Genomic DNA, 15,517 nt, shown 5'->3' with positions numbered 1-15,517 from the left:
TTCACAGGTTAATAATGGAGGATGTTATCAGTTTCACAGGTTAATGATGGTGGATGCTGTCAGCTTCACATGTTAATGAGAGTGGATGCTGTCAGTTTCACCGGTTAATGACAGTGGATGCTGTCAGTTTCACAGGTTAATGACAATGGATGTAATCAGTTTCACACTTAAATGACAGTCGATGTTGTCAGTATCACAGGTTAATATCATTGGATGCTGTCAGTTTCACATGTTAATGACTGTGGATGTTGTCAGCTTCACAGGTTAATGACAGTGGATGCTGTCAGTTTCGCAGGTTAATCACGGTGGATGCTGTCAGATTCACAGGTTAATGACAGTGGATATTTAGTTTCACAGGTTAATGGCAGTGGATACTGTCAATTTCACAGGGAAATGATGGTGGATGCTCTCAGTTACACTGGTTAACGATGGTGGATGCTTTCAGTTTCACAGGATAATGACAGTGGATGTCAGCTTAAGCAAGTAATGACAGTGGATGCTGTCGTCTTCACAGGTTAACGACAGGGAATGGTCTCGGTTTCACAGGTTAATGACAGTGGATACTGTCAGTTTCACAGGTTAATGATGGTGGATGCTGTTAGGTTCAATGGTTAATGACAGTGGATGCTGTCAGTTTCACAGGTTAATGACAGTGGATGCTGTCAGTTTCACAGGTTAATGACAATGGATGTAATCAGTTTCACAGTTAAATGACTGTGGATGTTGTCAGCTTCACAGGTTAATAATGGAGGATGTTATCAGTTTCACAGCTTAATGACGGTGAATGCTGTCAGCTTCACATGTTAATGACAGTGGATGCAGTCAGTTTCACAGTTTAATGACAGTTGATGCTATCAGTTTCGCAGGTTAATCACGGTGGATGCTGTCAGATTCACAGGTTAATGAAAGTGGATATTTCAGTTTCACAGGTTAATGACAGTGGATACTGTCAATTTCACAGGGTAATGACAGTGGATGCTGTCAATTTCACTAGTTAATGATGGTGGATGCTATCAGTTTCACAGGATAATGGCAGTGGATGTCAGCTTAAGCAAGTAATGACAGTGGATGCTGTCGTCTTCACAGGTTAACGACGGGGAATGCTGTCGGTTTCACAGGTTAATGACAGTGGATATTTCAGTTTCACAGGTTACTGACAGCGAATGCTGTCAGATTCACGGGTTAATAAGAGTGGATGCTGTCAGATTGACAGGTTAATGACAATGGATGCTGTCAGTTTCATAGGTTAATGATGGTGGATGTTGTCAGTTTCACATGTTAATGACAGTGGATGTTGTCAGCTTCACAGGTTAATGACAGTGGATGCTGTCGGTTTCACAGGTTAATGACAGTGGATATTTCAGTTTCGCAGGTTAATGACGGTGGATGCTGTCAGCTTCTCAGGTTAATGACAGTGGATTTTTCCGTATCACGGGTTAATGCGGGTGGATGCTGGCAGTTTCACAGGTTAATGACAGTGGATGCAGTCAGATTCACAGGTTAATGACAGTGGATGTTATCACTTTCACATTTCAATGATATTGGATGTTGTTAGTTTCACAGGTTAATGACAGTGAATGCTGTCAGATTCACAGGTTAATAATGGAGGATGTTATCAGTTTCACAGGTTAATGATGGTGGATGCTGTCAGCTTCACATGTTAATGACAGTGGATGCTGTCAGTTTCACAGTTTAATGACAGTGGATGCTGTCGGTTTCACAGGTTAATGACAGTGGATGCTGTCAGTTTCACAGGTTAATGACAATGGATGTAATCAGTTTCACACTTAAATGACAGTGGATGTTGTCAGTATCACAGGTTAATATCATTGGATGCTGTCAGTTTCACATGTTAATGACTGTGGATGTTGTCAGCTTCACAGGTTAATGACAGTGGATGCTGTCAGTTTCGCAGGTTAATCACGGTGGATGCTGTCAGATTCACAGGTTAATGACAGTGGATATTTAGTTTCACAGGTTAATGGCAGTGGATACTGTCAATTTCACAGGGAAATGACGGTGGATGCTTTCAGTTACACTGGTTAACGATGGTGGATGCTGTCAGTTTCACAGGATAATTACAGTGGATGTCAGCTTAAGCAAGTAATGACAGTGGATGCTGTCGTCTTCACAGGTTAACGACGGGGAATGGTCTCGGTTTCACAGGTTAATGACAGTGGATATTTCAGTTTCACAGGTTAATGACAGCGAATGCTGTCAGATTCACGGCTTAATGAGAGTGGATGCTGTCAGATTGACAGGTTAATGACAATGGATGCTGACAGTTTCATAGGTTAATGACGGTGGATGTTGTCAGATTCACAGGTTAATGACAGTGGATGATTTCAGTTTCCCTTGTCAATGATAGTGGATGCTGTCAATTTCACAGGTTAATGACAGTGGATGCTGTCAGTTTCATAGGTTAATGACGTTGGATGTTATCAGTTTCACAGGGTAATGACTGAGGATGTTGTCTGCTTCACAGGTTAATGACAGTGGATACTTTCAGTTTCCCTGTTCAATGATAGTGGATGCTGTCAATTTCACAGGTTAATGATGGTGAATACTTTCAGAATCACAGCTAAATGACGGTTGGTGCTGTCAGATTCACAGGTTAACGACAGTGAATGCTGTCAGTTTCACAGCTAATTCACAGTGGATGTTGTCAGATTCACAGGTTAATGATAGTGGATGCTGTCAATTTCACAGGTTAATGACAGTGAATGCTTTCAGATTCACAGGTTAATGACAGAGGATACTGTCAGTTTCACAGGTTAATGATGGTGGATGCTGTTAGGTTCAATGGTCAATGACAGTGGATGCTGTCAGTTTCACAGGTTAATGACAGTGGATGCTGTCAGTTTCACAGGTTAATGACAATGGATGTAATCAGTTTCACAGTTAAATGACTGTGGATGTTGTCAGCTTCACAGGTTAATAATGGAGGATGTTATCAGTTTCACAGTTTAATGACAGTTGATGCTATCAGTTTCGCAGGTTAATCACGGTGGATGCTGTCAGATTCACAGGTTAATGAAAGTGGATATTTCAGTTTCACAGGTTAATGACAGTGGATACTGTCAATTTCACAGGGTAATGACAGTGGATGCTGTCAATTTCACTAGTTAATGATGGTGGATGCTATCAGTTTCACAGGATAATGGCAGTGGATGTCAGCTCAAGCAAGTAATGACAGTGGATGCTGTCGTCTTCACAGGTTAACGACGGGGAATGCTGTCGGCTTCACAGGTTAATGACAGTTGATATTTCAGTTTCACAGGTTAATGACAGCGAATGCTGTCAGATTCACGTGTTAATGAGAGTGGATGCTGTCAGATTGACAGGTTAATGAGGGTGGATGCTGTCAGTTTCATAGGTTAATGACAGTGGATGTTGTCAGTTTCACATGTTAATGACAGTGGATGTTGTCAGCTTCACAGGTTAATGACAGTGGATACTGTCGGTTTCACAGGTTAATGACAGTGGATATTTCAGTTTCACAGGTTAATGACAGTGGATGCTGTCAGTTTCATCTGTTAATGACGGTGGATGTTGTCAGTTTCACAGGTTAAGACAGTGCATGCGGTCAGATTCACAGGTTAATGACAGTGGATGCTGTCAGCATCACAGGTTAATGACGGTGGATGCTTTCAGTTTCACATGTTAATGACGGTGGATGTTGTAATTTTCACAGGTTAAGACAGTGCATGCTGTCAGATCCACAGGTTAATGACAGTGGATGCTGTCAGCTTCTCACATTAATGACAGTGGATTTTTCCGTATCACAGGTTAATGAGGGTGGATGCTGGCAGTTTCACAGGTTAATGACAGTGGATGCAGTCAGATTCACAGGTTAATGACAGTGGATGTTATCACTTTCACATTTCAATGATAGAGGATGTTGTTAGTTTCACAGCTTAATGACAGTGGATGCTGTCAGTTTCACAGGTTAATGACTGTGGATGCTGTCAGATTCACAGGTTAATACTGGAGGATGTTATCAGTTTCACAGCTTAATGACGGTGGATGCTGTCAGCTTCACATGTTAATCACAGTGGATGCTGTCAGTTTCACAGGTTAATGACAGTTGATGCTGTCAGTTTCGGAGGTTAATCACAGTGGATGCTGTCAGATTCACAGGTTAATGAAAGTGGATATTTCAGTTTCATAGGTTAATGACGATTGATACTGTCAATTTCATAGGGTAATGACGGTGGATGATGTCAGTTTCACTGGTTAATGACCGTGGATGCTATCAGTTTAACAGGTTAATGATAGTGGATGCTGTCAGATTCACAGGTTTATGACAGTGGATATTTCAGTTTCAGAGGTTAATGACGGTCGATACTGTCAATTTCATAGGGTAATGACAGTGGATGCTGTCAGCTTCAGCGATTAAAGACAGTGGATGGTATTAGCTTCACAGGTTAATGACAGTGGTTGCCGTCAGTTTCACAGGTTAATGACAGGGGATGCTGTCAGATTCACTGATTAATGACAGTGGATGCTGTCAGCCTCACAGGGAAATGACAGTGGATTTTTCAGTTTCACAGGCTAATGACGGTGGATTTTGTCAGTTTCACAGGTTAATGACAGTGGATGCTGTTGGTTTCACAGGCTAATGACAGTGGATGCTGTCAGTTTCACATGTTAATGATGGTGGATGATGTCAGTTTCACAGTTTAAGACAGTGCATGCTGTCAGAATCATAGGATAATGACAGTGGATGCTGTCAGCTTCAAAGGTTAAAGACAGTGGATTTTTCAGTATCACAGGTTAATGAGGGTGCATGCTGCCAGTTTCAGAGGTTAATGACAGTGGATGCAGTCAGCTTCACAGCTTAATGACAGTGGATATTTCAGTTTCACATGCTAATGACGGTGGATGTTGTCAGTTTCACAGGTTAATGACGGCGGATGCTGTCATTATCACAGGTTAATGAGAGTGGATGCTGTCAGATTCACAGGTTAATGACCGTGAAAGCTGTCAGATTCACAAGTTAATGACAGTGGATGCAATCGGTTTCACAGATTAATGACAGTTGATATTTCTGTTTCACAGATTAATGACAGTTGATATTTCTGTTTCACAGGTTAATGACAGTGGATGCTGTCAGTTTCATAGGTTAATGACGGTGGATGTTATCAGTTTCACAGGGTAATGACAGTGGATGTTGTCAGCTTCCCAGGTTAATGACAGTGGATTCTGTCAGATTCACAGGTTAACGACAGTGGATACTTTCAGTTTCTCTGGTCAATGATAGTGGATGCTGTCAATTTCACATGTTAATGATGGTGAATATTTTCAGATTCACAGCTAAATGACGGTTGGTGCTGTCAGAGTCACAGGTTAATGCCAGTGAATGCTGTCAGTTTCACAGCTAGATGACAGTGGATGTTGTCAGATTCACAGGTTAATGATGGTGAATGCTGTCAGGTTCACAGGTTAATGACAGTGGATGATTTCAGTTTCCTTTGTCAATGATAGTGGATGCTGTCAATTTCACAGGTTAATGACTGTGAATGCTTTCAGATTCACAGGTTAATGAGAGAGGATACAGTAAGTTTCACAGGTTAATGATGGTGAATACTTTCAGATTCACAGCTAAATGACGGTTGGTGCTGTCAGAGTCACAGGTTAACGACAGTGAATGCTGTCAGTTTCACAGCTAGATGACAGTGGATGTTGTCAGATTCACAGGTTAATGAGGGTGAATGCTGTCAGATTCACAGGTTAATGACATTGGATGATTTCAGTTTCCCTGGTCAATGATAGTGGATGCTGTCAATTTCACAGGTTAATGACGGTGAATGCTTTCAGATTCACAGGTTAACGAGAGAGGATACTGTCAGTTTCACAGGTTAATGATGGTGGATGCTGTTAGGTTCAATGGTCAATGACAGTGGATGCTGTCAGTTTCACAGGTTAATGACAGTGGATGCTGTCAGTTTCACAGGTTAATGACAATGGATGTTATCAGTTTCACAGTTAAATGACAGTGGATGTTGTAAGTATCACAGTTTAATAAAATTGGATGCTGTCAGTTTCACAGGTTAATGACTGTGGATGTTGTCAGCTTCACAGGTTCATAATGGAGGATGTTATCAGGTTCACACCTTCATGACGGTGAATGCTGTCAGCTTCACATGTTAATGACAGTGGATGCAGTCAGTTTCACAGTTTAATGACAGTTGATGCTGTCAGTTTCGCAGGTTAATCACGGTGGATGCTGTCAGATTCACAGGTTAATGAAAGTGGATATTTCAGTTTCACAGGTTAATGACAGTGGATACTGTCAATTTCACAGGATAATGGCAGTGGATGTCAGCTCAAGCAAGTAATGACAGTGGATGCTGTCGTCTTCACAGGTTAACGACGGGGAATGCTGTCGGCTTCACAGGTTAATGACAGTTGATATTTCAGTTTCACAGGTTAATGACAGCGAATGCTGTCAGATTCACGGGTTAATGAGAGTGGATGCTGTCAGATTGACAGGTTAATGACAATGGATGCTGTCAGTTTCATAGGTTAATTACGGTGGATGTTGTCAGCTTCACAGGTTAATGACAGTGGATACTGTCGGTTTCACAGGTTAATGACAGTGGATATTTCAGTTTCACAGGTTAATGACAGTGGATGCTGTCAGTTTCATCTGTTAATGACGGTGGATGTTGTCAGTTTCACAGGTTAAGACAGTGCATGCGGTCAGAATCACAGGTTAATGACAGTGGATGTGGTCAGATTCACAGGTTAATGAGGGTGAATGCTGTCAGATTCACAGGTTAATGACAGTGTATGATTTCAGTTTCCATTGTCAATGATAGAGGATGCTGTCAATTGCACAGGTTAATGACAGTGAATGCTTTCAGGTTCACAGGTTAATGACAGAGGATACTGTCAGTTTCACAGATTAATGATGGTGGATGCTGTTAGGTTCAATGGTCAATGACAGTGGATGCTGTCAGTTTCACAGGTTAATGACAGTGGATGCTGTCAGTTTCACATGTTAATGATGGTGGATGATGTCAGTTTCACAGTTTAAGACAGTGCATGCTGTCAGAATCATAGGATAATGACAGTGGATGCTGGCAGCTTCAAAGGTTAAAGACAGTGGATTTTTCAGTATCACAGGTTAATGAGGGTGCATGCTGCCAGTTTCAGAGGTTAATGACAGTGGATGCTGTCAGCTTCACAGCTTAATGACAGTGGATATTTCAGTTTCACATGCTAATGACGGTGGATGTTGTCAGTTTCACAGGTTAATGACAGTGGATGCTGTCATTTTCACAGGTTAATGAGAGTGGATGCTGTCAGTTTCACAGGGTAATGACAGTGGATATTTCAGTTTCACAGGTTAATGACAGTGGATGCTGTCAGTTTCATCTGTTAATGACGGTGGATGTTGTCAGTTTCACAGGTTAAGACAGTGCATGCGGTCAGATTCACAGGTTAATGACAGTGGATGCTCTCCGTTTCACACGTTGATGCCTGTGGATGCTTTCAGATTCACTGGTTAATGACGGTGAATGCTCTCAGATTCACAGGTTAATGACAGTGGATGCTTTCAGTTTCCCTGGTCAATGATTGTGGATGCGGTCAATTTCACAGGTTAATGAAGGTGAATGCTTTCAGTTTCACAGGTTAATGATGATGGATGCCGTTAGATTGTACGGTTAATGACAGTGGATGCTCTCAGTTTCACAGATAAATGACAGTGGATATTTCTGTTTCACAGGTTAATGACAGTGGATGCTGTCAGTTTCATAGGTTAATGACGGTGGAAGCAGTCAGTTTCACAGGTTAAGGACAGTGGATGTTGTCAGCTTCACAGGTTAATGACAGTGGATGCTGTCGGTTTCACAGGTTAATGACAGTGGATATATCAGTTTCACAGGTTAATGACAGTGGATGCTGTCAGTTTCACATGTTAATGATGGTAGATTTTGTCAGTTTCACATGCTAATGACTGTGGATGCTGTCAGTTTCACAGGTTAATGACTGTGGATGCTGTCAGATTCACAAGTTAATAATGGTGGATTTTGTCAGTTTCACATGCTAATGACTGTGGATGCTGTCAGATTCACAGGTTCATAATGGAGGATGTTATCAGTTTCACAGCTTAATGACGGTGGATGCTGTCAGCTTCACATGTTAATGACAGTGGATGCTGTCAGTTTCACAGGTTATTGACAGTTGATGCTGTCAGTTTCGCAGGTTAATTACGGTGGATGCTGTCAGATTCACAGGTTAATGAAACTGGATATTTCAGTTTCACAGGTTAATGACGATTGATACTCTCAATTTCATAGGGTGATGACGGTGGATGCTGTCACCTTCACAGGTTAATGACAGTGGATGCTGTCAGCTTCACAGGTTAATGACAGTGGATTTTTCAGTTTCACAGGTTAATGACGGTGGATGTTCTCAGTTTCACAGCGCAGTAACAGTGTATGCTGTCTGATTAAGAGGTTAATGATGGTGGATGCTGTCAGTTTCACAGCTAAATGAGAGTGGATGTTGTCAGATTCACAGGTTAATGATGGTGAATGCTGTCAGATTCACAGGTTAATGACTGTGGATGCAGTCAGTTTCACAGGTTAATGACTGTGGATTCTGTCAGCTTCACATGTTAATGACAGTGGATGCTGTCAGATTCACAGGTTAATGACAGTGGTTATTTCAGTTTCAGAGGTTAAGGACGGTGGATAATGTCAATTTCATAGGGTAATGACGGTGGATGCTGTCAGCTTCAGCGATTAATGACAGTGGATTCTATTAGTTTCACAGGTTAATGACAGTGGTTGCCATCAGTTTCACAGGCTAATAGTGGTGGATGCTGTCAGTTTCACAGGTTAATGACATGGGATGCTGTCAGATTCACAGGTTAATGACAGTGGATGCTTTCAGTTTCCCTGGTCAATGATTGTGGATGCGGTCAATTTCACAGGTTAATGAAGGTGAATGCTTTCAGTTTCACGGGCTAATGACGGTGGATTTTGTCAGTTTCACAGGTTAATGACAGTGGCTGCTGTTAGATTCATAGGTTAATGACGGTGGATGCTGTCAGTTTCATAGGTTAATGACGGTGGATGTTGTCAGCTTCACAGGTTAATGACAGTGGATGCTGTTGCTTTCACAGTTTAATGACAGTGCATGCTGTCAGTTTCACAGGTTAATGACAGTGGATGCTGTCAACTTCACAGGTTAATGACAGTGGTTGCTGTCAGTTTCATAGGTTAATGACGGTGGATGTTGTCTGTTTCACATGTTAATGACAGTGGATGTTGTCAGCTTCACAGGTTAATGACAGTGGATATTTCAGTTTCACAGGTTAATGACAGTGGATGCTGTCAGTTTCATCTGTTAATGACGGTGGATGTTGTCAGTTTCACAGGTTAAGACAGTGCATGCGGTCAGATTCACAGGTTAATGACAGTGGATGCTGTCAGTTTCACACGTTGATGACTGTGGATGCTTTCAGATTCACTGGTTAATGACGGTGAATGCTCTCAGATTCACAGGTTAATGACAGTGGTTGCTTTCAGTTTCACAGGTTAATGACAGTGGATATATCAGTTTCACAGGTTAATGACAGTGGATGCTGTCAGTTTCACATGTTAATGATGGTGGATTTTGTCGGTTTCACATGCTAATGACTGTGGATGCTGTCAGTTTCACAGGTTAATGTCTGTGGATGCTGTCAGATTCACAGGTTCATAATGGAGGATGTTATCAGTTTCACAGCTTAATGACGGTGGATGCTGTCAGCTTCACATGTTAATGACAGTGGATGCTGTCAGTTTCAAAGGTTATTGACAGTTGATGCTGTCAGTTTCGCAGGTTAATTACGGTGGATGCTGTCAGATTCACAGGTTAATGAAACTGGATATTTCAGTTTCACAGTTTCATGACGATTGATACTCTCAGTTTCATAGGGTAATGACAGTGGATGCTGTCAGTTTCACTGGTTAATGACCGTGGATGCTATCAGTTTCACAGGTAAATGATAATGGATGCTGTCACCTTCACAGGTTAATGACAGTGGATGCAGTCAGCTTTACAGGTTAATGACAGTGGATTTTTCAGTTTCACAGGTTAATGACGGGGGATGTTCTCAGTTTCACAGGGTAATGACAGTGGATTCTGTCAGATTCACAGGTTAACGACAGTGGATACTTTCAGTTTCTCTGGTCAATGGTAGTGGATGCTGTCAATTTCACAGGTTAATGACGGTGAATACTTTCAGATTCACAGCTAAATGACGGTTGGTGCTGTCAGAGTCACAGGTTAACGACAGTGAGTGCTGTCAGTTTCACAGCTAGATGACAGTGGATGTTGTCAGATTCACAGGTTAATGAGGGTGAATGCTGTCAGGTTCACAGGTTAATGACAGTGGATGATTTCAGTTTCCCTGGTCAATGATAGTGGATGCTGTCAATTTCACAGGTTAATGACAGTGAATGCTTTCAGATTCACAGGTTAATGACAGCGGATACTGTCAGTTTCACAGGTTAATGATGGTGGATGCTGTTATGTTCAATGATCAATGACAGTGGATGCTGTCAGTTTCACAGGTTAATGACAGTGGATGCTGTCAGTTTCACAGGTTAATGACAATGGATGTTATCACTTTCACAGTTAAAGGAGAGTGGATGTTGTAAGTATCACAGTTTCATAACATTGGAAGCTGTCAGTTTCACAGGTTAATGACTGTGGATGTTGTCAGCTTCACAGGTTAATAATGGAGGATGTTATCAGTTTCACAGCTTAATGACGGTGAATGCTGTCAGCTTCACATGTTAATGACAGTGGATGCAGTCAGTTTCACAGTTTAATGACAGTGGATGCTGTCAGTTTCACAGGTTATTGACAGTTGATGCTGTCAGTTTCGCAGGTTAATTACGGTGGATGCTGTCAGATTCACAGGTTAATGAAACTGGATATTTCAGTTTCACAGGTTAATGACGATTGATACTCTCAATTTCATAGGGTGATGACGCTGGATGCTGTCAGTTTCAATGGTTAATGACCGTGGATGCTATCAGTTTCACAGGTTAATGATAGTGGATGCTGTCACCTTCACAGGTTAATGACAGTGGATGCTGTCAGCTTCACAGGTTAATGACAGTGGATTTTTCAGTTTCACAGGTTAATGACGGTGGATGTTCTCAGTTTCACAGCGCAGTAACAGTGTATGCTGTCTGATTAAGAGGTTAATGAAGGTGGATGCTGTCAGTTTCACAGCTAAATGAGAGTGGATGTTGTCAGATTCACAGGTTAATGATGGTGAATGCTGTCAGATTCACAGGTTAATGAGAGTGGATGCTGTCAGTTTCACATGTTAATGACTGTGGATGCAGTCAGTTTCACAGGTTAATGACTGTGGATTCTGTCAGCTTCACATGTTAATGACAGTGGATGCTGTCAGATTCACAGGTTAATGACAGTGGTTATTTCAGTTTCAGAGGTTAATGACGGTGGATACTGTCAATTTCATAGGGTAATGACGGTGGATGCTGTCAGCTTCAGCGATTAATGACAGTGGATTCTATTAGCTTCACAGATTAATGAAAGTGGTTGCCGTCAGTTTCACAGGCTAATAGTGGTGGATGCTGTCAGTTTCACAGGTTAATGACATGGGATGCTGTCAGATTCACAGGTTAATGACAGTGGATGCTGTCAGCTTCACAGGTAAATGACAGTGGATTTTTCAGTTTCACAGGCTAATGACGGTGGATTTTGTCAGTTTCACAGGTTAATGACAGTGGCTGCTGTTAGATTCATAGGTTAATGACTGTGGATGCTGTCAGTTTCATAGGTTAATGACGGTGGATGTTGTCAGCTTCACAGGTTAATGACAGTGGATGCTGTTGGTTTCACAGTTTAATGACAGTGCATGCTGTCAGTTTCACAGGTTAATGACAGTGGATGCTGTCAACTTCACAGGTTAATGACAGTGGATGCTGTCAGTTTCATAGGTTAATGACGGTGGATGTTGTCTGTTTCACATGTTAATGACAGTGGATGTTGTCAGCTTCACAGGTTAATGACAGTGGATGCTGTCAGTTTCACACGTTGATGACTGTGGATGCTTTCAGATTCACTGGTTAATGACGGTGAATGCTCTCAGATTCACAGGTTAATGACAGTGGATGCTTTCAGTTTCCCTGGTCAATGATTGTGGATGAGGTCAATTTCACAGGTTAATGAAGGTGAATGCTTTCAGTTTCACAGGTTAATGATGGTGGATGCCGTAAGATTATACGGTTAATGACAGTGGATGCTCTCAGTTTCACAGATAAATGACAGTGGATATTTCTGTTTTAAAGGTTAATGACAGTGGATGCATTCAGTTTCATAGGTTAATGACGGTGGATGCAGTCAGTTTCACAGGTTAAGGACAGTGGATGTTGTCAGCTTCACAGGTTAATGACAGTGGATGCTGTCGGTTTCACAGGTTAATGACAGTGGATATATCAGTTTCAAAGGTTAATGACAGTGGATGCTGTCAGTTTCACATGTGTATGATGGTGGATTTTGTCAGTTTCACAGGGTAATGACAGTGGATTCTGTCAGATTCACAGGTTAACGACAGTGGATACTTTCAGTTTCCCTGGTCAATGGTAGTGGATGCTGTCAATTTCACAGGTTAATGACGGTGAATACTTTCAGATTCACAGCTAAATGATGGTTGGTGCTGTCAGAGTCACAGGTTAACGACAGTGAATGCTGTCAGTTTCACAGCTAGATGACAGTGGATGTTGTCAGATTCACAGGTTAATGAGGGTGAATGCTGTCAGGTTCACAGGTTAATGACAGTGGATGATTTCAGTTTCCCTGGTCAATGATAGTGGATGCTGTCAATTTCACAGGTTAATGACAGTGAATGCTTTCAGGTTCACAGGTTAATGACAGAGGATACTGTCAGTTTCACAGGTTAATGATGGTGGATGCTGTTATGTTCAATGATCAATGACAGTGGATGCTGTCAGTTTCACAGGTTAATGACAGTGGATGCTGTCAGTTTCACAGGTTAGTGACAATGGATGTTATCACTTTCACAGTTAAAGGAGAGTGGATGTTGTAAGTATCACAGTTTCATAACATTGGAAGCTGTCAGTTTCACAGGTTAATGACTGTGGATGTTGTCAGCTTCACAGGTTAATAATGGAGGATGTTATCAGTTTCACAGCTTAATGACGGTGAATGCTGTCAGCTTCACATGTTAATGACAGTGGATGCAGTCAGTTTCACAGTTTAATGACAGTTGATGCTGTCAGTTTCGCAGGTTAATCACGGTGGATGCTGTCAGATTCACAGGTTAATGAAAGTGGATATTTCAGTTTCACAGGTTAATGACAGTGGATACTGTCAATTTCACAGGGGAATGACGGTGGATGCTGTCAATTTCACTAGTTAATGATGGTGGATGCTACCAGTTTCACAGGATAATGACAGTGGATGTCAGCTTAAGCAAGTAATGACAGTGGATGCTGTCGTCTTCACAGGTTAACGACGGGGAATGCTTTCGGCTTCACAGGTTAATGACAGTGTATATTTCAGTTTCACAGGTTAATGACAGCGAATGCTGTCAGATTCACGTGTTAATGAGAGTGGATGCTGTCAGATTGACAGGTTAATGACAATGGATGCTGTCAGTTTCATAGGTTAATGACAGTTGATGTTGTCAGTTTCACATGTTAATGACAGTGGATGTTGTCAGCTTCACAGGTTAATGACAGTGGATACTGTCGGTTTCACAGGTTAATGACAGTGGATATTTCAGTTTCACAGGTTAATGACAGTGGATGCTGTCAGTTTCATCTGTTAATGACGGTGGATGTTGTCAGTTTCACAGGTTAAGACAGTGCATGCGGACAGATTCACAGATTAATGACAGTGGATGCTCTCAGATTCACACGTTGATGACTGTGGATGCTGTCAGATTCACTGGTTAATGACGGTGAATGCTCTCAGATTCACAGGTTAATGACAGTGGATGCTTTCAGTTTCCCTGGTCAATGATTGTGGATGCGGTCAATTTCACAGGTTAATGAAGGTGAATGCTTTCAGTTTCACAGGTTAATGATGGTGGATGCCGTTAGATTGTACGGTTAATGACAGTGGATGCTCTCAGTTTCACAGATAAATGACAGTGGATATATCTGTTTCACAGGTTAATGACAGTGGATGCTGTCAGTTTCATAGGTTAATGACGGTGGATGCAGTCAGTTTCACAGGTTAATGACAGTGGATGTTGTCAGCTTCACAGGTTAATGACAGTGGATGCTGTCAGTTTCACAGGTTAATGACAGTGGATATATCAGTTTCACAGGTTAATGACAGTGGATGCTGTCAGTTTCACAGGTTAATGACTGTGGATGCTGTCAGATTCACAGGTTAATAATGGAGGATGTTATCAGTTTCACAGCTTAATGACGGTGGATGCTGTCAGCTTCACATGTTAATGACAGTGGATGCTGTCAGTTTCACAGCTTATTGACAGTTGATGCTGTCAGTTTCGCAGGTTAATTACGGTGGATGCTGTCAGATTCACAGGTTAATGAAACTGGATATTTCAGTTTCACAGGTTAATGACGATTGATAGTCTCAATTTCATAGGGTGATGACGGTGGATGCTGTCATTTTCAATAGTTAATGACCATGGATGCTATCAGTTTCACAGGTTAATGATAGTGGATGCTGTCACCTTCACAGGTTAATGACAGTGGATGCAGTCAGCTTCACAGGTTAATGACAGTGGATTTTTCAGTTTCACAGGTTAATGACGGTGGATGTTCTCAGTTTCACAGCGTAGTAACAGTGTATGCTGTCTGATTAAGAGGTTAATGAAGGTGGATGCTGTCAGTTTCACAGCTAAATGAGAGTGGATGTTGTCAGATTCACAGGTTAATGATGGTGAATGCTGTCAGATTCACAGGTTAATGAGAGTGGATGCTGTCAGTTTCACATGTTAATGACTGTGGATGCAGTCAGTTTCACAGGTTAATGACTGTGGATTCTGTCAGCTTCACATGTTAATGACAGTGGATGCTGTCAGATTCACAGGTTAATGACAGTGGTTATTTCAGTTTCAGAGGTTAATGACGGTGGATACTGTCAATTTCATAGGGTAATGACGGTGGATGCTGTCAGCTTCAGCGATTAATGACAGTGGATTCTATTAGCTTCACAGGTTAATGACAGTGGTTGCCGTCAGTTTCACAGGCTAATAGTGGTGGATGCTGTCAGTTTCACAGGTTAATGACATGGGATGCTGTCAGATTCACAGTTAATGACAGTGTATGCTGTCAGCTTCACAGGTAAATGACAGTGGATTTTTCAGTTTCACAGGCTAATGACGGTGGATTTTGTCAGTTTCACAGGTTAATGACAGTGGCTGCTGTTAGATTCATAGGTTAATGATGGTGGATGCTGTCAGTTTCATAGGTTAATGACGGTGGATGTTGTCAGCTTCACAGGTTAATGACAGTGGATGCTGTTGGTTTCACAGTTT

General features: G+C 41.7%; 1 protein-coding gene across 1 annotated transcript in view; it reads right to left on the bottom strand.

The window, feature by feature from the left end:
• kcnq3 (potassium voltage-gated channel, KQT-like subfamily, member 3) overlaps positions 1–15,517 on the bottom strand; it is a 1,166,510-nt gene that overhangs the window by 536,498 nt on the left and 614,495 nt on the right. The window lies entirely within an intron of this gene.

Source organism: Carcharodon carcharias, chromosome 6 (genome assembly GCF_017639515.1).
Source record: "Carcharodon carcharias isolate sCarCar2 chromosome 6, sCarCar2.pri, whole genome shotgun sequence".
NCBI classification, from domain to species: domain Eukaryota; kingdom Metazoa; phylum Chordata; class Chondrichthyes; order Lamniformes; family Lamnidae; genus Carcharodon; species Carcharodon carcharias.
This window is presented reverse-complemented; position numbering and strand designations above follow the sequence as displayed.